This window comes from Armigeres subalbatus, chromosome 3 (genome assembly GCF_024139115.2).
Source record: "Armigeres subalbatus isolate Guangzhou_Male chromosome 3, GZ_Asu_2, whole genome shotgun sequence".
In the NCBI taxonomy this organism is placed as follows: Eukaryota; Metazoa; Arthropoda; class Insecta; order Diptera; family Culicidae; genus Armigeres; species Armigeres subalbatus.
This window is the reverse complement of record NC_085141.1, coordinates 205,609,106-205,618,489: the sequence shown is the minus strand read 5'-3', so window position 1 is coordinate 205,618,489 and position 9,384 is coordinate 205,609,106. Positions and strand designations below refer to the sequence as shown.

The 9,384-nt window shown below is 43.5% G+C and overlaps 1 long non-coding RNA gene across 3 annotated transcripts; it reads left to right on the top strand.

The window, feature by feature from the left end:
- The first annotated feature begins 6,672 nt into the window (after positions 1 to 6,672).
- Positions 6,673 to 7,664, top strand: LOC134224332 (uncharacterized). 3 transcript variants are annotated; one of them, XR_009982908.1, is made up of 3 exons: positions 6,673 to 6,966; positions 7,023 to 7,092; positions 7,210 to 7,664. It is a non-coding gene; the product is annotated as an uncharacterized LOC134224332 (long non-coding RNA). The 3 variants fall into 3 exon arrangements; XR_009982907.1 differs by having other exon boundaries at positions 7,175 to 7,664; XR_009982909.1 differs by having other exon boundaries at positions 7,166 to 7,664.
- Positions 7,665 to 9,384: the final 1,720 nt, after the last annotated feature.

Below are 9,384 nucleotides of genomic sequence, written 5' to 3'. Positions count from 1 at the left end.
TGCGCTAAAATAGGACTTCGAAAAATTCAAGAGGAATAATCGAAGAAAAAATATCGGATTTGCCACTGCGACCAGTTATTAGATCAATTGTAGCGAAAATTAGCCGAATTTAAAAACTAAAATGTCTATCCCTATTGCTCTATTCTTTTGATGTCGAGGCGTGATATGTCTTGATCTTAAAGTAACTCTTGTTTTTCAAGTTACCGGTTTCGTTTAGTCCACTGATGTAATTGGTCAGAGTTCAATGCCTGGTTTAACGCGGGGTTGTCCTTAACTGTTGAAGGCCTGCAGTGTAGATGTTTTTTATGAGTCTCGTCTACTTTCGTATACTTTTATTTTTCTGCATACAATTTTGAGCTCAATTGTATGGAATGGAATTTTGGAACTCTCATAAATAATCAATGAAAAAACGGGACAAATTGAGGATTTCTTTGATTACGACGGGACAGTACACTGCCCATGATCGCATATTTGTAACACTCGCAGTTTTGTTCATTTGTAAAAATCCTGTGAATCGTTCAGAAAACTCAATTTATTGCATCGAATCCCACAACATTAAAATAGGCTTTACTATCTTGCTTATCTGTGGTAAACTGGAAACTGATTGAGTTTGTGGGGAGGATTGACAAACGATAATACAAAATCAACCAAAATGCAAACGTTACAAATAAGCGATCGTGGACAGTAACAATAAGGCCAAAAAACTGTACTGTCCCGTTAAATACGGTGCGTATTGTAAATGATTTTGCATTTAATGAAGCTTTTCGATTGTCCATCCTCCAATTGCTCATTATTACTAAAATAAAAGTGCAATGCAAATGAACAAACTAGACTAGACTACTTCTACTTGCGAAAGTAAACAAATTGTTTATTCGATAAAACTTTATAAATCTCAATCTGCAACAATAACAATGTTCATTACCTCAGATTTTGGCAGTTCTCAATGATCAATCAGTCATTCAAGATGGTCGCCTTTTTGAAAAAAAAAAGACTTTTTGGGACTTAGATACTTTTTAGACTTAAGGTGATTATACAATGAAGCCCGTTGTGAATTTAAAACTCACCACACGTTTATCTACATACATTTCTAAAATCCCATATCTGGCGTAATAGTTTTCGTACAGTACCGAAACTCAAATTATGATTGTTCAGCGTAACTAAGCAAACGATCTACCATTATTTCAGCCCTATACGCGTTATGGTTCTTTCATCTCGTGCTTCTGAAAAAAATATTGGAAAAGCACGTGGTTTACAAAATGGCCCATTTCTGGCTTCATTCTATAATCACCTTAACAGAAAAGTGTAAATTTGTTTCTTGTCCAGTCGTGTTTCTCCAGTAAGCAGAGCGATCGACCGGTCGTCGAAATTTAGTTTTGCTTTGTGCGGAAAGCAAACGATTGGCCGGTCACCGAAATGTTCTGCTTTGTGCAGGTGAGTAAGTTAATCAGAAAGTGAAAATTTAGTTCGTATCCAGTTGTGTAGTGCGGTCGAAAATTAAAATAAATAGTGTTTGTTCGATTGTTTTAAATCTACACGCTACACACGGCAAACCGTTTACCAAAACGAAGCCTGCCACACTCCCTACCCCATATATCCAACATCCCAGTGATTTCTCGTGGAAGTGCATGTGACTCGTCGGCTTCTATCAAAGCGAGTATCACGTCAACAATTTCCTATTTTTCCTATTTTTATTTTTGGGTCACCAGTTCTACACTCTCAAGATGATGTAGTCCCAAACTTCATCTGTTGGTTCTCTGTGTAATTACAGCTGACCTGGCAATAACGGAGTAGCAACCGTGGGCGGTCAATCATGCTCATGCTCATGCTTTTAAGACTTAACATTTTTTTCGAAATCAAATTTTTTATGCCGAATATCTTAGACATGCATGAAACGTCGAGACAACACTAGATCTCGACGTTTCATGCATTTTTAAGACATGCGGCATAAACAAATGTTTACGAAAAAGTTCCAAAAAATCAAGTTTAAATTTTTTTTCGAGATAACACCAGATCTCGATGTTTCATGTATTTCTAAGACATTTGGCATAAAAAAAATCGAATACGAATTTTCCTGTACATCCGCACCCCCCCCCCCCCCCCGGGAAATTTTCGTGATTCTAAATAGTCAAACTTTGACCGCTGCGCTGTGGTCAAACACAAAGTCCGATTGAGCAGAAATTTTGCATAGGATTTTTTTTCTTCGAGGAGATGAAACTTTTGAGCACTACTGAAACTTTTGAGCACTATCCGTTTTTGAAATTCGAAGAGTCGATTTTCATTGGTACCCTTGTGCTCACTGATAAAAACAAATCTCGCTTAACTTTTCAAAAGGACCTAAGTAACATTTTTTTCATGAATTAATTTGAGCACTGCAATCAAAAGCTTTCATGTTGTTCTATTGATTGCGCTATTCAAATTAATTCATGAAAAATGTTACTTAGGACCTTTTGAAAAGTTAAGCGAGAAATCACAAAATAAGAAACATAACCATTAGCATTTTATTGCTTTGGCATTTGGTTTGAAAAGGATAAACATAGGAGCTATGACATTTCTTTATCTTAATAATAGAATGAACTTCGTAAAAACAAATCGCTGAATTTTTAAAATTCTGTGAAAAAATAATCACATTGACCGTCTATGAAACGTGTTTCCCATAAATCATTAAGCAGGAATACATTTTCATTGTTATTGTGCTCATTAAGATCGCGACCGGTAATATTTCTGCCTTGCCCTGCCCCGCCCTATTTAAAAAATAGTGTTTCCAAATAACGTACGTAGGAAGTATTAGAGTTTTTGATGATTTCAATAAGCTTAAGAGTGTAATTTTTGTTAAAATCAGGAGAGAATAGGTAGAGTCCTCACCCATGCCATTACTTTTCTCTAAATCACCTTTACCACCTAATTCCTGTTCGAAGATGTAATAAATCTCCACTGACAAGCAAAAGCGTAGACTGAATACAGTAGCATTAACAACATCATAGCACCATCTCGACTGTCTAGCGGGTAAAGGTAACGAAAACATCTTCTAGGGGATCAGTATCAATGGAAGATTTATACTCGCCAGCTAGAAGAGCAAACGATACATGTAATGATGTCAATAATCTCTTCGAATTTTTATAGATGTTTTATTTACACCATTTGTCTGTCTCCCCCAATGGTAATCATCGGATATTTTCAGTTGTTTCAAGGTTTTTCGGCACTCATCTAAATCTTCTGTCGCCACCCTCAGGATTTCACTTTCTTTGCAGCATAGAATCCCAATCCTCCAATCAAGTCTTGGAGGCCCCCTACTCAACCAAATCCGTACCAAAAGCATTATTTCCGATAGATACTGACGGTAGTACAACATAGAAAACATTCCACCGTATTTGCTCTGGCTCCTACATTTCTCTCAACCACCATACCACCACAGTCCGCCGCAATTTGTGTATGTTTTCCGAGTGCAGAATTTCCCTTTCTCTGCGTTCCGATTTGGGCTCCGATTCGGTGGAGCTTGTTTTTGCCTCCTTACACCACATATATTTCCAAATTTGTATTCTATTTCTCGTTGTTTTATGTTTATGTGCAGTGTTTATCGTTCCGAAGGAAGGCACCACGATCCGTGTTTGGCGCGTTGGTTTTTTTTGCGCTTAGACAAGCACTTTTCCCAATCGCGTTTGTGCCCTCATCATTTAGGTACCGTATATAGAAGAGATTTTGCAACAGTTAACATTATTTAAATTACAAAACTAAGGGGGTAAGTGATACATGATGCAATTACTCGCGAAGATTTACGAACGATTTGGGCGATTGTTTTGTAGGCTTCTGTGCGAGTACAAACAATCCCGCTCAGCACAGACATCAAATTCCGGAAACCGTTAGAATGAAATGGAAATATTAAATTGTATGTTATGAGTTATCATACTGAATAGTTGACAACATATTGGTTAAATAAAGTTTACCCCATTGGACGGTAACCCACAGTTCGTCCGGTTTCGCCATACCTCGACAGCGCGCCAGTGGGTGCCATAGTTATGATTGAACCAGGCATCCATATCGCCATTTATTGGCGCCTATAATCGAACCTCCCGTAAAATATTTATCAATCAGGAATAAAATTAGCATAACGAAAGCATAAAGATTTGAGATTTCAGTTGAATGGGATAATGCGCTGAATGCCGTTGGTTCGGTCGCGCTTCGCAGTAACAAGGCAGAGGCACGTGATGGCCAACGGTAGCGGGTAGATGATGAAGAACGCACAATTCCCAATTCCCAGACGAAAGCTTTTTATGATGTGGTAAGAAAAGCAAATATCGATTAAATTTATGCTAACCTCTCGATTGTTGTAAAGTCGCTCCAATAAATAATATATCCTAGGGGAATGACTCAGCGCAGTAAAACTTTTGCAAAAGTCACTTGTATGGGCATATGTAGCATAAGAGCAATTGGTTGTAGTGTTGTTTGCGTACATGGTGGCAACGATAAGATGATACACTTGAAATAATGAATAAAACTTTCATTAGTACACATGTCTCTTAACTTTGATACGAAACATCATATAATTATAATAATAAAGTTTCATTGTTTGAGTAGTTTTCATTTATGCGTGAATGTGGCCATATCCGCGGATCATATTAAGAGAACCGCACCCTTATCAATATCCAGCATTTCATCCAAAATCTAAATCAGTACTCCCCAGCATGTCGTACATTTTCTTCTTAAAAACTGCTATGGTACCAAAAGTTTATTCGCGATTGTTAAGTTTAAGCTATTTGTACATATTACTCACACTTACTCTTTTATAACCCTTTTTTAGATATTGCTGGTTTAACTTATGCATTGGCAGGTAATGAATTCTATCTACATATTTTTTGCGCTGTTTTATTTTGCGTTACTGTGTTTGTACTATTTTCTTGACAAATAATTTAATCAATCTTTGGGAGTTGAATAGCTAATTCCTGTCTTGATCGTGGACGAATAGTATAGTCCTCAGCGGCGAATCAACAATACAACAACGAGGAGCTCCCCGTCATTGGAAGTTCTCCCACAACTGATGACTACATCGTGTTGCGTAGTTCAAACTGAAGGGTAGATGATGGCTACACTCACAGCGACCACCTGGCGGTTCGCTACAGTATCGACTATACGACCAGCATTCAGCGGACGGAAGAAGGGGCGAGGCCTAGCCCTCGTATGTGGAAGACGTCATACTTCGACGACGAGGTGTTTAAGGAAGCGCTCCGCCGCGAGCACAATACTCTCGGTCTGAGCGCGAGCAGCTGGTAACAGTACTCTCGCGTGCATGCTCGTGACGCCTATAGGGTCGTAATGGCCAAGACACGTGGGGCGGGCCCCCACAGAGCGGTCTCCAGAGATGCTGGAGAGGATCATCGCGGGGCTCTTCCCACGTCACGACCCATGTCCCTGGCATCCCTTTGTGGAGCTGCCAGGGGCCAGGGTGGCCGACGAGGGAAGAGTAACTGTGGCGGAACTTGCGGGGATTGCACAGTCCCTTAGTGTAGGTAAGGCGGCCATTTCTGAGGCTCCCGAGATGTTCAGATCTGTCATGCAGAGATGCCTGGACGAGAGAGTCTTCCATGAAGCATGGAAAAGGCAGAGCTTGGTCCTATTGCCAAAGGCGGGAAAACCACCGGGGGATCCGTCGGCAATGTGCCTGCTTGATACGGCGGGGAAGGTGCTCGAGAAGATCATCCTCAACAGGTTGGTGATACTCGCGAAGGGTGTTGATGGTCTATCGAGTAACCAGTTTGGCTTCCGAAAGGGTAAGTCGACCGTAGACGATATCTTGTCGGTTACCAAATCCGCGGAGATAGCTACCCAGCCTAAGAGGAGGGGAGTTCGCTATTGTGCAGTAGTGACTCTCGACGTGAGGAATGCTTTCAATAGTGCCAGTTGGGCAGCTATTGCAGATGCGCTTCTGCGTCTTGTAATTCCCGAGTATCTGTACAAGATTCTCGGAAGCTACTTCCAGAATCGAGTACTGGTATACGACACGGAGGCGGGTCGGAAGTGCGTTGACATAACCTCAGGGGTTCCGCAAGGTTCCATACTGGGTCCGGTGTTATGGAACGTCATGTACGACGGTGTCTTGAGGTTGAAGTTCCCGGTGGGCGTGGTAATCGTTGGCTTCGCTGACGATATTACGCTGGAGGTCTACGGCGAATCGATCGAAGAGGTGGAGTTGACTGCAGCCCACTCGATCGCAGTTGTGGAGGAGTGGATGAGTTCCAGGAAGTTAGAACTGGCTCACCACAAGACTGAGGTGGTTGTTGTTAACAACCGAAAGTCGGAGCAACAAGCGGTGATAAGGGCAGGCAACTGCACGGTCACCTCTGAACGCTCCATCAAATGGGTAATGATCGACGATAAGCTCACCTTTGGTAGCCACGTCTGTAACCGTTAGGTTCCATTAGAAGCTTGTAGCTCCACCACAAGTATAAAAAATAAACAAAATCCCTAAAAATAATCCTAAACCACCCCTATTGCAAACATAATGAAATCAGTGAGAAATATATTTCTCACATTTCTCAGCAATTGAGTGCCGTAATCTCATATTAAAATGTCACTGTCAGCGGTTGACACATATGTAGACCAGTTTGAACGGAAGGGACAAATCTTTACTTGGCCCTTTCTCGTCCACAAACAGATGGAGCGCATGTGAGATGATGAATAGGGTGCATTAGCCGCGAATATTGTCCACACATAATGTTTTTTTTTTAATGCAACAGCATTTACCTATAAAAGAAGGGTTCTGATGTGGAAACGCTCTCCTTTTCGCTTGTGATCCTGGACCGATTAGTAGTGCGCGCGTGTGTAGAATACTCCAAGATTTTGAGGTTAGATTGTGATACCTCGTTTTTGTGGAAATGGTATAATTCAGTGTTATTTTCTTAAAATAGGTTCAGCACCTGTACAGCTAGTTTGTTAGTAACTTAAAACTAGTGTTAATCTGTAAAAACTGAAACGGTTAGTAGTGTTAGTAATTATCAAAACCTATCCTAATGTTAATTATTTGTTAAAAGCTAAAGGTTCCTACTATACTGCATCTGAAAAGTGAAACTAAAACTAAACAGAGAAACTTGTAAGAAAAAGGTAAATGCGCAATTATAAAAGAAAAGTGTTAAAAAGTGTAAAGGCCATAACGACAGACACAGGGGTTTAATAGTGTGCTTAGGCCCAAGAAGTGGGCCTTTTTCTTCTACTCGGCAGTAAAGCTCGACAAGTGGCCAACCTACGGCGAAATCAAGACCTTGGAGTGAAGCGCGTCGTGGCCAGGGGAACAGCGGAAGAAACACGCAAGGGCGGTATCCTTGCAGCAGGTTCGGAATGAACCGTCGGTGGTCCACCATTTTGTGGGATCAGAGTAGCCACTTTCTGGACGTCGACCAAAGCCTCGGCGACGCCATGTTTCCATCATTTTCCAGCCCGATCCGGTGTCATGAACGGCATCCCGTTTCCGGAACCGTCTGGAGATTTCAATCGTCCTTCGAATCCCGGACGAATCCCAGTTCCTCGAAGCGTTCCTCGTCCAAAGCCAGTGTACCACTCCTCGGCCAAATTGAAAACTACCCCGAACATCAGCAACGATACAAATTATGCGCAAGTACCCTAACCAAACATGTGACGTCACACAAATAAATATTGTACATAGTAATTAAGGAAAACCTCTGTGATCATTATTTAGGAATCAGCCCTGTATCTTATCGTTTCCACAATGTTCTCGTTTGTTTCGTTTTTCCCGTGCTTGAAAGGAGCATTCAAGCCTCGTCGTTCCGGTAGTCCGTCGAATGGAAGGTTTCTCTAAGTACCCCCCCCCCCCCTTTTAATATGCATGCTAATTCGCCGTGTTCCGCTTAACATGTTCCACGTCAGTTTGTCTAGGATTCTGTTCACGTTTGTGACACCAGCTGACAGGAAGACGGATAGTGAGTTTGGTAATAACGATAATGACCCTGTAGATCCTTAACCTTAAGGTACCCGAGCTAGGGGGGTTTCACGTCAATTACGCCTGCAAGCGTGCCTCCACAGCTATAGTGGCATTGTCCCGGATGATGTCCAATAGCTCTGCGCTTTATTCCAGCAAGCGCATGCTTCTGACTAGCGTTGCTCTGTCCATACTGAGGTATGGGGGGCCAGCTTGGGGCACGGCCCTGCGTATTAACTGCTACAGAACGAAGTTAGAAAGTACGTATAGGCTCATGTGCCTAAGAGTTGCGAGCGCGTACCGTACCGTGTCGCACGATGCACTTTCCGTCATCACCGGTATGATGCCTATTGACATCGTTATCGGTGAAGACATAGAGTGCTTTGAAATGCGCGACACAAGAGGCATCCATAGGACTGTCAGGTTGGCCTCAATGGTCAAATGGCAGCGTGCGTGGGACAGTTCCACTAAGGGTAGATGGACACATAGGTTGATACCGGAGATAGGTACGTGGGTCAAGAGGCACCATGGGGAAATCACTTTCCACCTGACCCAGGTCCTTGCAGGCCATGGTTGCTTCAGACAGTACCTACACCGGTTCGGACACTCAGCCTCGCCCGAGTATCCGGTGTGCGCAGGTTTAGAGGAAACGGCGGAACACGTGTTGTTCGTGTGCCCGCGTTTTCGCACAATGCGTGACCACATGCTTGCCACATGTGGTCTGGACACTACCCCGGACAACCTAGTCCGGAGGATGTGTAAAGATGAAGTTGGCTGGAACGCCGTTTTATCAGCTATCGTCCAAATAGTCTCGGAGCTACACAGAAGGTGGCGCGTGGACTCGAGGAATGGCTAGTTCAGGCGCTAATAAGAGGTGGGCCAAGGGTCCGGAGTCGGCTTCATGGGTCATACCGGTGCCCTGTGGTCGAACTCGACCTTTTAATCGAACAAGTGGCCGCGTGAAGAACAACATGGTATTGTCGCTTTCGCGGCGTCGGTCAACCGGGCGGGTTCCGAGCCCGAGGACGGAAAGGGGTCCTCGTCAAGGCTGGGGTAGGCGTAGGCACCGCGTCGGCAAGTCCCTCTGTGTGCTGGCGAATAGGCCCTATCAATTTGGGGTGCACGCGGCATCATCATTCTTGATGCGAAGTCGACCCTTCCCACCTTCCGAGGACATAGGGCGTGGTAAGGCCACCTGGAAAGCCGGCAATGCGCTGGCACGATACAATGGTGTTCTTCTAAAAAAGCGAGTCACGATGTTCGATGCTGCAAGGACACGCAGCTAACCTCGAGGGTGCGTCGTGCACTGGCCCCCCTTTGAAGCATTACTTTCTGGTTGTACCGAAGGGACGATGGGCTTGGCGGCAATGGAAACGGTTTAGCGGGTCGGGGATGCAGTCCTGTCTCCCTCGTTTGCTGTTGGAGGTGGCCCCTAACCCCGCACTTCCTGGACAACCCAG